This window comes from Cebus imitator, unplaced genomic scaffold, assembly GCF_001604975.1.
Source record: "Cebus imitator isolate Cc_AM_T3 unplaced genomic scaffold, Cebus_imitator-1.0 Scaffold389, whole genome shotgun sequence".
Classification (NCBI taxonomy): domain Eukaryota; kingdom Metazoa; phylum Chordata; class Mammalia; order Primates; family Cebidae; genus Cebus; species Cebus imitator.
The window spans coordinates 1057712-1074888 of NW_016107704.1; the positions used below are offsets into that span (position 1 = coordinate 1057712).

The window sequence follows — 17177 nt, forward strand, 5'->3', positions numbered from 1 at the left end:
GTGGGTTCCAGAGGCCTGCAGCGTGGATTTCCGAGGCCTGTAGCGTGGGTTCCGGAGGCCTGCAGCATGGGTTCCAGAGGCCTGCAGCGTGGATTTCCGAGACCTGCAGCGTGGGTTCCGGAGGCCTGCAGTGTGGGTTCCAGAGGCCTGCAGCGTGGATTTCCGAGGCCTGCAGCATAGGATAGGTTCCCGAGGTCTGCGGCGTGGGTTCCAGAGGCCTGCGGTGTGGATTTCTGAGGCCTGCGGCGTGGATTCCGGAGGCCTGCAGCGTGGGTTCCAGAGGCCTGCGGTGTGGATTTCCGAGGCCTGCGGTGTGGATTCCGGAGGCCTGCAGCATGGGTTCCAGAGGCCTGCGGCGTGGGTTCCTAAGGCCTGCAGCCTTGAGTAACGCACTGGAGGTCCTGAGCTCAGGGACAATAGGGGTCCGTGGCTCTTGGAATCCCCACTTGACCCAGGAATCGCCCCTGGCTCCCCCAGCAGCTCTCCGGCATGAAGCCGTCTGCACTTCCTCCTGCAAATGTGCAAATGTCCCGCTGCCCGTGGGCAGTCATTGCTCTCCAGCCCCAGTCCCTCCTGCTGCCACAGTGACCTAGAGGTATCACTGCCGTGGACGCAGCTGCAGCTCCCTGCTCTCCTGGGTAAAGTGACACTGGTGGCCCCATCCCCATGGGAACTCTTCGTTCAGGATGCTCAGGAAGCGAAGCTCCCTCTGCCTGCCCTGGGGCTGGGCGTTCCAGCAGTCAGAAGTGTGCCACTGCTAACAAGAAGCAAGATATGAGGCAGATGAGGAAAGGGGCGATGTGGGGTGGGAAGAATGACACCAGGCCTGTCAGGAGCAAGAAGGGAGATGGAGGCACCGAGCTAGAGAACACGAGAGGAGAACACATTTGGGGCTGGAACCAGAACATTTTAGAAGTGTGCTGGATGTAGCTGTGCAAGTTTCAAATGGATTTGTAAAGTAATCACTAAAGAGGCCTGAGCTGGATATACCCATTAGGGAATCACTGGGACATAAATGGGCCATAAAGTCAAAGATGGGTGAATCTCTTAGGCAGACTCTGAGGCTATGCAGAAAAGAGGGCTCACGTGTGCATATCAGAGAGAGGACAGGAGTCAGCACAGGAGAGAAAGGGAAAGGCAGTTGGAAGGGGAAAAGCAGCTGATAAACTGAGGCAAGAGAAGAGAGAGGATGTCAGCAGGAGAGAGGGATCCACCAGGAGCAAAATGCTGTTCTTGAGGTGAGGGCTGACGTGTGTGGCCGCGAGTCAGAGAGAACCCATGTGAAAGAAGACTGGCTGGAGAAGACTCCACTTCCTCCTGTTTATTCTCATTCATCTGCAAATCGGCTGTTCCTAGCCATGGCGCTCCCTCACGGCATTTTATTGCGTGTTCAGTATAAACATCGAGAACAAGGAGGCCACATTCACCCGAGGCTGCTTGGCCCATCACCAGTGCCCGTCCTTAGGAGACCAAAAAGCAGTTTATAAAAGCTGGCCGGACACTGAGGTTATTCCTGGTACATTTCCCTTAAGGTAAGCGGTCTGGCAATTTCCAGGACCTGGGTCCACCACCGTTTCTTTGCTGTTGTTCTGGTTCAGTCCACATACACCGATGGTGGGGAAGAGCTGTGTAGACTTCTGTCTTATGTCACACAAAGAGTGAAGCAAGAAGAAAATAGCGGTCTCCATAGGAATGCAGAGAAACTGGAAATGTCTGGGAAAAAGTCGATGAGCGGTTGCTAGGGACAGGCGACTGTTTTCAGTGTAAGCTATGAGTCACCAGTGCTGACAACATGTTCACGGTGGTGTGCAGAGCCCAAGGAGACAGTCGCTGCACATCCCTGAATGGGCAGATGGCGCCTCCCTGTGAAAGTGAGAACGGCGCTAGTCACAGAACACACAGGTGTTGAAGGCTTTTACTTCTTTCTCTACACTCTCTGACTCGCTTGCTTTCCATCCCACTGACAGAACGGCATCCCTGCAGGAATATGTTCCCCTTTGGATGATGCATCCAGCAGTGAAGTAAAAAGTACCTTTGTGCAGCAAATGTAGGTACTAACACCGTCAAGTTTTTCAAAGCAGTAGGTTTGATCCTGGGAGCACAGATGGGTTCCAGAGATTTGCAGACTCAGGAAATTGGTTCCAACAATTTTTATTGCCCTTTTGGTGTGTATTTTCCTTTTGTATGAAAATTTCAAAGGATTATGTAATGAATACCTGACTATGATGAAGCCTAAAAGTGAAATATTGCAAGTATAGTTGAAGTCACCACTCCACACCTCTCTCATTGTATTCTCTTGAATTGGGTGTTCATTTCCATTTAAATAGCTATATTTTCACAACATACATATTTTTACCAAAGTTATTATGGTATTTTGGTTTTATTTTGCATAATCTTAGACTTACAAAAATAGCACAGAGTGCCTATATATCCCTCACTGCCTTACCCTGATATTAACAACTCGCTTAACCATGCTGTAGCAATCAAAATCTGGAAATCAACATTGGAAAAATATCATAGACCCTATTCAAAAATTAGAATAAGGTCTATTATACAGACTTTATTCAAAATTTTTCAGTCTGAAAAAATATCTTATAGATCATTTTATATTAACACACAAAGATCGACCAAATCTTTGGTGTACATATATGAATTTTACTAGTAGAATATATTTCTAGAATTGGAAATTCTGGACAAAAGGGTATATGCATATCGAATATAATAAAAACTACAAAATTGATGCTGAAAGAGATTGTGCCAATTTGCACAACCCATTTCAGCATACAGAATTCCTTCTTACCTATACCCTCGTCAGCACTACCGCTACACACTACCATTCCGATAGGTGAAAAACATCCGCCGTATTGAGATAATGTTCACATACAATACATTCACCCCCTTTACATGTGCAATTCAATGGTTTTCAGGATATTCAAGGTTGTGCAACCAGCACTGCTATCTAATGCCAGGATATTTCCGTCACTTCATATCAGTCACTCCACACTCTGTCTTCCCTTAATCCCTGGAAACCACAAACCTGTCTTCTATGTTTACAGACTTGCCTCTTCTGGACTTTAAATAAATGCATATACAGTGTGTGGTATTTTGTCATTGGCTTCTCTTACTTAATGTAATGTTTTCAAAATTCATCCAAGTTGCAGTATGTATCAGTATTTCATTCCTTATTTTTCATTTCTTTTAACTGTATGGATTTCATTTAACTGTATGGATTCCATTTCACTGTATGGGTTTCATTTCACTGTATGGATTTCACTTCACTGTATGGATTTCATTTCACTGTATGGATTCCATGTTTTCCTTTCCCATTCATCCTCCAGTGGACATTTTGGTCGTTTCTACTTTTTGGCTTTTTGGAATAATGCTGTTATAAACATTTGTGTACAAGTTTTTATGTGGATATTTATTTTCATTTCTCTTGAATATATTCTTAAAGAAGAATTACTGGGTCATATAGTGACTGCATATTTAATGTTTTGAAGAACAGCAAAAATGCTTCCAAAGTTGATGCATGATTTTACAATTTCTTCAGCAATGTATGAGAGTTCTAATTTATCTATAGCCCCACCAATAATTGTTCCTGTCTTAAAAATTTTTTTAGCCATCCTAGTGGATGTGAAGTGGTATATCATTATGGTTTTGATTTACATTTCCTTATTGATTAAGTTTTCATGTGCTCACCGGCTGTTTCTATATTTTATTTGGAGAAATGCCTGTTCAAATCCTTTGCCAATGTAAAAAAATGGGCTGTTTTTTATTGTTGAGTTGTTAGAGTTCTTCATATATTCTAGATACAAATCTCTTATGAAGTACATGATCTACAAATGTTTCTCTTATTTGGTAGCTTACCTTTCCATGTGTTTTGGTGACGCCTTTTCATGCATAGTGTTTCAAATTTTAATGAGGTACAATTTACTTTTCGTTGTTGTTGTTAGTTGTGCTTTTGGCGTCATATCTAAGAAAACATTGTCCAACTCAAGGTCATGAGAACTTACTCCTATATTTTCTTCTAAGAGTTTTATACGTTTGCCTCTTACATGTTGATTTTAGATACATTTTGGGTTGATTTTTGTGTGTGGGGTGAGGAAGATTCCAACTTCATTGTTTTAGATGCTGATATCTCATTTTCGCAACATCATTTGTGGAAAAGACTATTTCTCCCCCATTTTATTGCCTTGGCATCCTTGTTAAAATTAATCAGGAAATGTATTAAATTTCATGTAGTTTCTTCAACTTTTCACTCCCCTTCACAATTCACCTGATTTTGTGACTTTTCAGAGTCCATAGATAGTTATCTTTTATGTTTTGGCCAGTGGTTTAACTTCTAAACTTGACAGGAAAATAGTTACACAGTCTTATGTAGGAAACTTGCCCCTCTCTGCTCCACAAAAGGTCCACACAACAGCCTTCCCACAAATGCTTAGAGCCCCATTTTTAAAATAATTGTTAAAGTTTGGAAGCAACCAAGAGAGTTGTCAATGTCTGGCCCATTGGGCAGCTCCTTGGAAAAGACCCATTCAGAGGACTTATCTTTGTTTGCTCTGATACGGAGCTTGCTCCGTGGTGATAGCCTAACTCCAGAGCATTTGTCAAAAACAATAAGTACAGTTTAACATCATAGTTGTCTGAGATGGCAATACCAGTTTGGACAAAAAAGCCAAAGATGGGGATTTCTAACTTTGCTTTTGAACTTAGACAGTCTTGAGATTAAGCCTCAGCTGTCAATGAGCAGAACGGATCCAAAAAAAAGCATAACAAAAGCTTTGAGAATGAAACTGAGATTAGAAACTCTGCCACCAAGAAAACAAGACTAAAGACTAAATTTGTGGTCAGAATCTAACTGGGCTGTCTATGAAAACAAAAGCATCAGTATTCTTCAGAGGATTATAATGGGACTCAGAATCAATATATTATTCAAATATCTATTAAAAAAATCCAAAAGTTTATACAAAGAGTTAGAAAAAAATGTGACTAATCTTCAAGTGAAAAAACAATAAACAAATGTCAACCCCAAGATGTACAGATGTTGACATTATTAGACCAGGACTTTATAGCAACTGTTGTCACTATGCTTAATGAAGTAATGGTAAATATGATTGGAATAAACAGAATGATAGTAATGACTGCAGAAAATTATAAATTATTTAAAAGAGCCAAAATAAAAACTTAGATCTGAGAAACAAATAAACCAAAGTTAGAAATATACCGGATAAGTTTAATAGCAGGATGAAGAGAACAGAATAAAGTGTCAGAGAACCTAAAGGTAAATCAATAAAAATATTGATTTTTTTTTGTCCAATCTGAAGGAAAAAGAGAAACATTATTGAAAAAAATGATGAAATGCAGGAAACTGTAAGCAAATGTCAAAAGGTCTACAATATGTGACATTGAAATTCTAGAGGATCAGGAAAACAGATTGGTGCCAAAAAAATATTTGAAGAGGCCAGGCATGGTGGCTCATGCCTGTAATCCTAGCACTTTGGGAGGCTGAGGTGGGTGGATCTCCTGAGGTCAGGAGTTCAAGACCAGCCTCACCAACATGGTGAAACCCTGTCTCTACTAAAAATACAAAAAAAATTAGCCAGGCCTGGTGGCAGGAGCCTGTAATCTCAGCTACTTTGGAGGCTGAGGCATGAGAATCGCTTGAACCCAGGAAGTGGAGGTTGTGGTGAGCCAAGACTGAGCCACTGCACTCCAGCCTAGGTGACAAGAGTGAGACTTTGTCTCAAAAAATATATAAATACACATTTGAAGAAATAATGGCTAAAAATTTTCCTAATTTGGTGAAAGATATACTCAAATAAAATAACTATAATGAAATTGTTGAAATCCACATATAAAGAAAAATTCTTTAAAGCAGCTAGAGAAAAATGGCACATCCAGGGAGATAATAATTGGAATTATTACAATTACAGATGTCACATTAGGAGCTGTGGAGACCAGAAGGTAGTAGAACAACACATTTACTGAAAGCAAAGAACTGTCAATCCAGACTTCTCTATCGATCAAAAATATCCTTCAGGGCTGGGCGTGGTGGCTCATGCTTGTAATCCCAGCCCTTTGGGAGGCTGAGGAAGGTGGATCACTTGAGACTAGGAGTTTGAGACCAGTCTGGCTAACATGGCAAAACTCCATTTCTACTAAAAATACAAATACAAAAATAAAAAAGGAGCCAGGTGTGTTGGTGCACACTTGTAATCCCAGCTACTTGGGAGGCTGAGACATGAGAATTGCTTGAACCTGGGAAATGGAGGTTGCAGTGAGCCAAGATTGTACCAGTTCACTCCAGACTGGGCAAAAGAATGAGACTCTTTCTCATTCTCTCTCTGTCTATATATATATGTAGAAAGTATATATATATATATGTATATATATATAAGTATATATATGTGTGTATATATATATATCTTCTAAACTTTATTATATTACTTTCTTCATTATATATTACACACACACACACACACACACACACACACACACACACACACATAATAAAGAAATTCAGGAATAAAGGCAATGTCAAGATATTCTCAGATGAAAGAAACATAAGAAAACGTTGTCTGCAGACCCCTCTACAAGAAATGCAAAATGAAGTTCTTCATGCTGCAGAAAAATGACACTTGATAGAAACTTGGCTTTTCAGTAATAAAGGGATATCAACAATAAATAGCTGGAATAATGTATTTTTTTCCTCTGAACTTCTCACAAATACTTATGACTATTAAAAGCAAAAATTATAATATTGGCTGGTGGGGTTTTCAATGTGTGTAGACATAATCTAAGACATCTATAGCATACAGGTCAATGTGGGTGGCAGTGGTAGAGGGTCCAATATGTCTGCAAGTTTTCTTTGTTTTACTTAAATTTAAATTCCAGCCTGGGCAACAGAATGAGACTCTTTCTCACTCTCTCTCTCTCTCTCTGTCTATATATATATATATATATATATATATATATATAAAATTTCTAAACTTTATTGTGTTACTTTATTATATATATTATATATATATACACATATAATAAAGAAATTGAGACAAGTTAACTCTAAGTCAAATGTGAAAAACTAGGTATATATATTTTAACCCATAGAGCAAACACTAAAACATGCATAAGAATGTAGCTGAAAAGCCCATAGATGAATTAAAATGAAATGCTACAATGTAAATTATCCAAAAGAAGTGAGGAAAGGGGGACTCAAGAAACCAAAGCAGAGGGAACAACCAAAAACAAGTAATAAAATGGAAGTCTTGAACCAACCGTATTCATACTTACAGTAAATGTTAATAGCCTAAATAATCAAAAGCCAGAGATTGTTGGAATGGATAAAAAATAATAGCATATTATATGCTGACTACAGGAGACATGCTCTAGGCCAGGTGCAGTGGCTCACGCCTGGAATCACAGCACTTTGAGAGGCCAAGCTTGGTGGATCAACTGAAGTCAGGAGTTTGAGACCAACCTGACCAAAATGGTGAAACCCATTTCTACTAAAAATAGAAAAATTACCTGGGTATGGTGGCAGATGCCTGTAATCCCAGCTACTTGGGAGGTTGAGGCAGAAGAATCACTTGAACCCCAGAGGTGGAGGTTGCAGTGAGCACCACTGCACTCCAGCCTGGGCAACAGCGTGAGACTTGGTCTCAAAAAACAAAAACAACAAAAAAGAGAAAGAGACATGCTTTAAATATAAAGACAAAGTTAGGTTAAAAGAAATGGAACAAAAAAGACATACCATGAGCAAATGACACAGATAAAAAGGCTGGAGTGACAAATGTAACATCAGAGCATTATTAGAGATATTTCATTGTTATAATCACAGACTGACAATTCATCAAGAAGATTTAGCAATTAATTTTGTAAAATACACAACCTTAGATACATAAAGCAAAATGAAAAGAACTAGGAAATACTGACAACTTCACAATTATAGCTAAGAATTTATATATATATCTCTTTCTGTAATTGATAGAACAAGCTATCAAAATATCATTAAAGACAGAGACGACCACAACAGCACAACCAACCACTTTCATCTCGTTGATATTTACAGAACACTACATTCAGCAGCTGCAGAATGCACATTCTTTTCCAATGCACATAAGACATTTGCTAAGATGGACAAGATGCTGAACATGAAACAAGTCTTAGTAAAAGCATTGAAGTCCTGTAAAGTATATTTTCTGAGCACAATGGAATTTACTTAGAAATTAGTAACAAGATATTTAGAAAAACTCTCTAAATATCTGGCAATTAAAGAACACACTTCTAAATAGTTCATGGGCCAAAAATTAAATCAAGGGGGAAAATTAGTAAATATTTTGATGTGCATGACAACAAAAATACAACATATTAAAATTTGTGGGATGTAGCTGAATCAGTGTTTAGGGAGAAGCTTTGTCACTTTAAATGCTGATATGAGGAGTGTGAACTTCAGATCTGAGATTTGGAATTAGTAGTCATTTGTAGCCAGGTGCAATGGATCAACAAATACTTCACAATGAGAAAAGCAGAAGCCAAACGTGCACCTCAAGAAACATTAGCTCTAAAGAGAGCGCAAAGATAGAAAGATCGGTATAGGAGAAGCAGGTGAATGTAGTAAGTCCTATCAGCCTCTGACTTGATGCCACCAGCCAGCCAACGAGGCAAACACAGGTGTTATCCCCAGGTATAAATCCAGCCATAAGCTCGTAGCTGCAATGGTCAGAAAGGCCACACGATGGCGAAACAGCACCGTGCTCATTCCTTTGCGTTTTTAATTTCGCTGTCTTAGGGCACCCTCCTCTGTGAGTGCACAGAATGCATCCATTTGTTAAAACCGCTTACTGGTCCAACCAATATTTACTGAGCTGCTTGCTACATGCTAGGTACTGCGCTACTGCCATGAACAAGATACTTGCCTTCCCAGGACTGCAGTTGGGAAGAAAAAAAGAAAAGCAAGTCAGAAGGGATAGTTTCAGAGTGTGGTAAAGGGTTTGAGAAAAACAGTTGGAGAAGCAGAGACCTGGGCCAGGACTTGGCACAACCACGTGATCAGGACGACAAGAAGTGACTGCCCCACACCTTACTCATAAGTGCAGCGGGACAAACTCCATGCACAAGTGGAGCACCTAGGTTCAAACTCACATTTACTGTTTCTGGTCAGCTTTCTGCACACTTCAGCAAACAACTTTTATTTTGCATATCTGTAATTCTAACATTCTTTCTTATGTATGAATCCAGTCTATCTATCTATATATCCATCCACTTATCCATCCATCCATCCATCCATCCATCCATCTCCATCCATCCATCCATAGCCATCCATCCATCCACGCATCTCCATGTATACATCCATCCATCTATCCATCTCCATCCATCCATAGCCATCCATCCATCCATGCATCTCCATCCATCCATCCATGCATCTCCATCCATCTATCCATCTCCATCCATCCATGCATCTCCATCCATCCATCCATGCATCTCCATCCATCCATCCATATCCATCCGTCCATCCATCCATCTCCATTCATCCATGCATCTCCATCCATCCATCCATCCATCCATGCATTTCCATCCATCTATCCATATCCATCCATCCATCCATCCATGCATCTCCATCCATCAATCCATCTCCATCCATCCATGCATCTACATCCATACATCCATAGCCATCCATGCATCCATAGCATCCATCCTTCCATCCGTCTCCATCCATATCCATTCATCTATCCGTATCCATCCATCCATTCATCCACCTCTATCATCCATCCATCCATCCATCCACATCCAGCCAGCCAGCCAGCCAGTCAGTCAGCTACCTAACCAGCCAGTCATCAGTCAGTCATCATCTATCTATTCTATATTAGGTAGAACACCACTTTTCCTCATTAGCTACCCAGTAACTTAGCTCCTGGGGCCTCATTCCAGCTGAGGACCTGCCCCTACCTGTGTTTTCTCCTGAACTGGAGTGGTGAGCACCCTGCTATATTGTGTGCAGATTCTTTGAGGCAATCAAAATTCAGAGTTTATGGATGGGTAAATTGGAATAGGTGCAGTGACAGGGAAGTGGAGAAAAAGAAACTATATGTAATAAATTGCAGCTGAAGAAATTGGGCTGTTATCTAGAGAGAGAAAACCTCAGGGCTGTGGGGAGAGGTCAGGGAGAGGCAAGAGCCTTGGTGTCTGGGGTGATGGTTCAGGGGCCAGGGAAGATCTCACAAGGCAGAGTTAAAGGAGTCATGAGAAGGCAGTCTGGCTCCCCAACATCGGTAGCCAGGTAAAGGTCCACTGCCCTGCACACGGGGCAGGGAGAGCCCACTGCCACCACTGCAGGGCCTAGAGCAGCACCAGCCAGGGATATTGGCGGCAGTGGGGAGGACAATGGATCACTATTGAACCAGATAATGTTTTAGATTTCTTATGATTCTAAAGTTCTCTGATTCTTAAAAGAAATTGAGCAAGTCAGGAAAGAGTAGGAAGAAGAGTCAAGAAAAGAAACCAGACAAGTTGGCAAAGTTGGAGTGAGGTGAGAAAGTATGAAAGGGAGTCAGAGAGCCAAGGGAAGGGGGCTTGGGGGGTGCTTAGAGGTTCTTGGTGCTGTCAAGGTTGACAAACAGAAGACAGAGCAATGCCTCAGCTATAGCAGTGGTCATGGGACCTCTGGGTTTCCACACAAAGGAGGGTTAGAGTCAGACTGCAAAGGCTGAAGAGAGAGAGGATGGTGCAGGGGTAGACAGGGGCCTGCTCTTCAAAAACTTGTGCATGTGGCAAAGGAACAAGAGAGACCCAGGTAATCAGCTGGCAGCAAGGTGTGAAGGTATGTTTATCTGCCAATTTTGTTAGTTTATCTGCTTAGTTTGTTCGTTTAAGTATTTTGCAAGCAGAGGGAATGTACTTAGCAGAGCAGATTGTCAGGGAGATATAAGTGACCACTGGAGACATGAGCAACATGGAAACATTCAATCTCTCAAGGAAGAAGCTTGGGGATAGCATGGGAGGTTATGTCAACATCAGATCTTGGCAAAGCAAAGGTCTTGTCTGTGACATTACCATGGCAAGATCAAGGGAATAGGCAGCTGAGAAGCGGGTGAAGAAGGGACTTGGAGTGTGAAACAGAGCTGAGCCTGGACTGCAGCCCCGGCTTGGACTTGGAGTGTGAAACAGAGCTGAGCCTGGACTGCAGCCCTGGCTCTACTTCTTCCAACTGTGAAGTCTTGGACAAGTCACGTAAGGAAAGGAATCTGTTTCTTATTTGTCAAATAATCAAATTATTGCAGCTATTTATTGCTTGCTAAGTCCCGGCCCTACACCAAGTAAGTGCTTTTCATGTATCAGGTCATGAATTCTTTTATTAACAACTCTGTGGAGCTGATAAAAGGATTTCCCAAGATCACAAAATGGATGCATGCCTGTTCCTCTAAACACTGGGTGGGATTCAGGGCCTCTTTAGTTGTTTGCCTCTCACAGTTGTTGCAAAAATTAAGAAATAACAAATATTCAAAGTAGTTGTGATTCTTATAGTGGGATCATGGCCTTCCATAATCTGACAAATATGCCTCTATTAATATAGCCCAGCATTTTCAGTAATTATGCTTCATAGTAAACAACTGTTAAACTTTGAGGGCATTTAGTTGATTTAAAAAAATCTATGCAACGAGTTTCTTGTAAATCACTTAGAAAAGGAAGGAAATGGAATTATTCCTTTTTAAGGTGTATGATGCCCTCTCACATGATAAGCAGACTGTGAATAAAGTGCCCTTAATACAAAAGAGAATTTTACTACTGCTAACCTGAAACCTCACCCCATCCTCCACAATTTTTTAAAAAATTTGTTTTGTTTTCTTTCAGTCATCCGACAATGCAATATCTTTCTTCTAAGGTAATTCCCTGAGCCTTCATCTCTGTGTTTGAGGACTGACAACATTTAAACTCTGCTTCTTTTTTTTCCTCTTCATACTCAAAGCTGGGATCAATATATCTCTCTCATTGACCCTTGTTTTTAGAAACCTCTATGATCCTGAGCAGTGCATACATTATCTCAGATACTGAAAAACCTTGAAGTTGGCCCATTTCTGGGTGATATAGTTTGGATGTCCCCTCCAAATCTCATGTTGAGATGTAATCCTCAGTGTTGGAGGTAGGGCCTTGTGGGACGTGTTTGAGTCATGGGAGTGGATTCCTCATGAAGGGCTTGGTACTGTCCTCCCAGCATGAGTGAGTTTTTGTGAGAGCTGGTTGTTTAGAAGCATGTGACACCTCCCACTCATCCTCTCTTTTGCTCCTGCTCTGGCCATGTGAGACCTGTGCTCACACTTTGCCTTCCACATGATTAGAAGCTTCTTGGGGCTTCTCCAGAAGCCAAGCAGATGTGAACACCATGCTTCCTGTACAGACTACAGAATCGTGAGCCAATTAAACCTCTTTTCTCTATAAATTACCTAGCTTCAGGTACTTCTTTATAGCAATATAAGAATGGACTAACACAGAAAATTGGTACCAAGGAGTGAGATGTTGCTATGAAGATACCTGAAAATGTGGAAGCAACTTTGGAATTCGTTAATGGACAGAGGATGGAGGAGTTCGGAGGGCGCAGAAGAAGAAAGAAAGATGAGGTGAAGTTTGGAACTTCTTAGAAACTGGTTCCATGATTGTGACCAAAATGCTGATAGTGATAACAACTTGGCTATATCGTGTTCATGCCCTAGGGATTTGTGGAAGTTTGAACTTAAGAGTAATGACTTGGGGTATCTGGAGGAAGAAATTTCTAAGCAATAAAGTGTTCAACATGTGACCTGACTGCTTCTCACCTGGCTGCTTCTAACAGCCTATAGTCAGAAGTGGGAGCAAAGAAATGACTTAAAATTGCAAGTTATATTTAAAGGGGAAACAGAGTGTAAAAGTTTGGAAAATTTGCAGCTTGGCCACCTGCCAGAGAAAGAAAAAGCATTATCAGGAGAGGAATAAAAATCATTATCAGGAGAGGCTGTGGAGCAACTACTTGCTAGAAAGATTTGCATGATTAAAAGGGAGTAAGGTGCTGACAGCCAAGACAATGGGGAAAAGGCCTCAAAGGCATTTCAGAGTTCTTCTAGACAGCCCCACCTATCATAGGCCCAGAGGCCTAGGAGGAAAGAATTGTTCTGTGGGCCAAGCCCAGGACCCCAATGCTCTGCACAGCCTTGGGACACTGGTCCCCACATCCTGGCTGCTCTGGCTGCTGTTACAAAGGGCACAAGCCATAAGCTTTCATGCTTCTATGTGGTGTTAAGCCTGAAGGCACATAGAATGCAACAGTGAAGAAGGCTTGGTAGCCTCCTCTTAGATTTCAATGGAGGTATGGCAAAGTCTGGGTGCCCTGGCAGAAGTCTGCTGCAGGGGTGGAGCCCTCACAGAGAGATTTTACTAGGGAAGGGTCAAGGGGAAATGTGTGGTTGGAGATCCCACACAGAGTCCCCACTAGGGCACTGTCTAATGAAGCTGTGGGAAAGGGGATCTGTACTCCAGACCACAGTATGAGAGATCGATCGGCAGCTTGCACCCTGGACCTGGAAAAGCTACAGGCACTCAACTCCAGCTTGTGAGAGCAACTGAGGGGCTGTGCCCTGCAAAGACACAGGGATGGAGCTACTCAAAGCCTTGGGAGACCATCTCTTGCACCTGTGTGCACTGAATGTGGGACATGGAGTTGAATGAGATTATTTTGGAGCTTTAATATTTAATAACTGTCCTACTGGGTTTTAGGCTTGTGTGGGGCCTGTAGCCCTTTTCTTTTGGCTGGTTTCTACCTTTTAGAACAGGAATATTTACCCAATTCTTGTATTCCCATTGTATCTTAGAAGTAAGTAACTTCTTGTGATTTTATAGGCTCACAGGTGGAAGGAATTCATTTGGACTTGGAACTTTTGAGTTAAAGCTTGAACAAGTTAAGACTTTGGGGGACTATAGATAAGAGATTATTTTGCAATGTGAGAAGGACATGAGATTATTTTACAATATGAGAAGGACCTGAGATTTGGGAGGGCAGGGGCAGAACGATATAGTTTAGATGATCCCTCCAAATCTTATGTTGAGATGTAATCCCCAGTCTGGAGTTTGGTGGAAGGTGTTTGATGTTTCTCATGAATGGTTTGGCTCTGTCCTCATGAGAGTGAGTGAGTTATCATGAGATCTGGCTGCTTAAAAGTGTGTGACACCTCCCCCTACCTGCTCTCTCTCTTGCTCCTCCTCTCATTATGTGAGATGTCTACTCCCCCTTTGCCTTCTGCTATGATTGTAAGGTTTCTGAGTCCCTCACCAGAACCCAGCAGATGCTGGCACCACACTTTCTGAAGCCTGCAGAACCATAAGCCAATTAAACCTCTTTTCTTTATAAATTACCCAGCTTCAGGTATTTCATTATAGCAATACAGGAATAGCTGAACACAGTGGGTTTATAATCCCCTTTTGTGGATTTGCTTGTGTATCTTTCTGAATGACCTTGAATATATTCTATGGCTAATTAATGGTTTACCAGTTAGAACCACATTAATCTGTTTGATCATGCATGCAATATGCCTGCTGAAAAACGTCTCAGGCTTTCAAATAGAGGGACTTACTTGTCTTACCTTTTCTCACAATGAACCACCCCTGTGTGGGCTCTGGTGTTTCCTCCAGTATCTATAGCCTCTTTGAGGAATAGAAAATGAAATAACAGTCGAGGAAAAATTGTGAGGCATCTATTGTTTCAAAATATGCAATCAAAGCAAAAAGTACAAAATGCAACTTTCAGATCACTAAGGTCATTTGTGTTTCCATTGTCAAAGTGTTATAATTATAATAATAATTATTTTTTTTGAGATGACATCTCACTCTGTTGCCAGACTGGAGTGCAGTGGCATGATCTTGGCTTATTGCAACCTCCACCTGCCTGGTTCAAGTGATTCTCTTTCCTCAGTTTCCTGAGTAGCTAGGACCACAGGCACCCACCACCATGCTCAGCTAATCTTTGTATTTTTAGTAGAGATGAAGTTTCACCATGTTGGCCAGAATGGTCTCAATCTCCTGATGTTGTGATCTGCCTCCCTTGTCCCCCCAAAGTGCTGATCTGAGCCACTGCACCAAGCTATTACAATTATTTTTAAAAGTCACATCGTACTGCTTTTATAAATTCACTCAAACTTGTTTTGAGCCCCCAATATGTGTCAGTCACCAAGGATTAAATTATGAACAAAGATTAAAGAAAAATAAAAATAGCTAGGCATGGTGGCCCATGCCTGTAATCTCAGCATTATGGGAGGCCAAGACAGGTGGCTCATTTGATGAAATGCTATCTCTACAACAAATACAAAAATCAGCCAGGCATGGTGGCCCTCACCTGTAGTCCCAGCTATTCAGGAGGCTGAGGTGAATGGATTACCTAAACCTGGAAGGGCGAGGTTGCAGTGAGCCAAGATTGCACCACCACACTGCAGCCTGGCCGACAGGATGAGACTCTGTCTCAGAAAAAGAAATGATGCATGTGTTCATGAAGCTCACAAGCCAATGGACAAGGCCAATTGCTAGTCAAATAATCTTTTAAAGAAAGCTCACCTTGTAACTGTGACAAGAACAGAGCAGAGGGCCCAGGTCAGTGGTGGCTCATCACAGTAGGAGTAGTGACCACCCAAGGAACTGTCAAAGGAACTGAAATCTGATGAAAGCATAGCTGAGCCTTTGTTTTTCCCCAATATCTCAATATAATTTTAGAACTCACACCACAGATTCAGCTAATACATGCCGTGACATCATTGACCACTGATCCTTTTAGAACCTTTGCACCTCACTTTGGGCTCAGTTTTCCTGATTTATTTCCCAATCATCTTTCTGCAGATCACTAGTAGCTGTCTTGAAGGAAGATAAATAAAAACTCGAATTCATCCAGTTTCCTGTGTTTCCCTAAAATTACTAAACATCCCTACAGTTTTCAGCAGAACTTTCCCTACTATGGCACTTCTAGAATACCTTAGAACAAGGCTACTTCCTTTTATTTTAGAGTAATGCAAACAACTTTATTTCCAATTACACAAATCAGAGGTCCCAACACCCAGGGGATGGGCTGGTTTGGGTCTGTGGCCTGTTAGGAACAGGGCTGTGCAGCAGGAGGTGAGTGTCGGGGCAGGTGAGCGAAGCTAAGCTTCACCTCCCGTCAGACCAGTAACTGCATTAGGTTCTCATAGGAACACAAACCCTCCTGTGACCTCGGCATGCAAGGGATCGGCATGCTCCTTATGAGAATCTAGATAAACGTAATGTGCTTGAACCATCCTAAACCGTCCCTCACACTCCTGATCTGTGGAAAAGTTGCCTTTCACGAAACTGGTCCCTGGTGCCAAAAAGGTTGGGACTGCTGACATAGATGATGCATATCTATGGAGAAAATTCAAGCCTGATGGAAAATTGAAAAAAAAAAAAAAAAAAAGAAATTAAAGTCACTTCAAAACTTGTAACGTATTGTTAACATTTCAGTAAACTTCCTTTCCCAAATCTCTCTTTGCACAAGTACAGACACATCAATGTCAATTGCATCTCATTTTGCGGGGCAGCTTTCTTCATGGAGTTCTTGCTGTCCCAATGCCATCAATGACCATCATTCTCTCCATGGGTGGGTCATGTCCCTGCAGGGATGTAACCCACTGGCAGGTGGCCAGCCCCACATTGATGGACGTGAATTGACTTCCAACCTTCCATTATTTCAAATAAAGCTAAGATCCAAATCTTTGCACATACACCTTTGTTCTCTTGTTTGATTATCTCTTATGGGTAAATTACTAGATTCTTTGAATACTTAAACATGTGCAAAGAAGGCAATGGGTAGACCTCACTTCAATTCAGCCTAGTGAGGCATTTCCACCCTCACTGCCTTCCCCAGCTGCCATCTATGATCCCGGGAGTACGTCCAGCGAAACGGAGCCATTAGCCAGGGCTGCATTTCAGGTGCTGAGCAGCACGAGGCGCATTCTCATCCCTTGGGAAGATTAAACGTCGAGCGGCCCCTGGGCCTTCTTATTAGTTGGTAACTAGTTTTCTTGTTCCTCCTCTCTTTCTATGTTGTAGCAGATAGGGAATTTTATTTAGAGGAATGTTAAGAGAAAAAGAGGGGTTCCGGGAAGATGAGGACATTTGAGGTGGAGATGCCTGGGCATTCCAACAGGATGAGGAAG

The 17177-nt window shown here is 41.8% G+C and overlaps 1 non-coding gene across 1 annotated transcript; it reads right to left on the bottom strand.

The window, feature by feature from the left end:
- Positions 1-15702: 15702 nt before the first annotated feature.
- LOC119468184 lies at positions 15703-15770 on the bottom strand. The gene has a single exon (XR_005196831.1). It is a non-coding gene; the product is annotated as a small nucleolar RNA SNORD45 (small nucleolar RNA).
- Between the last annotated feature and the right edge of the window lie 1407 nt (positions 15771-17177).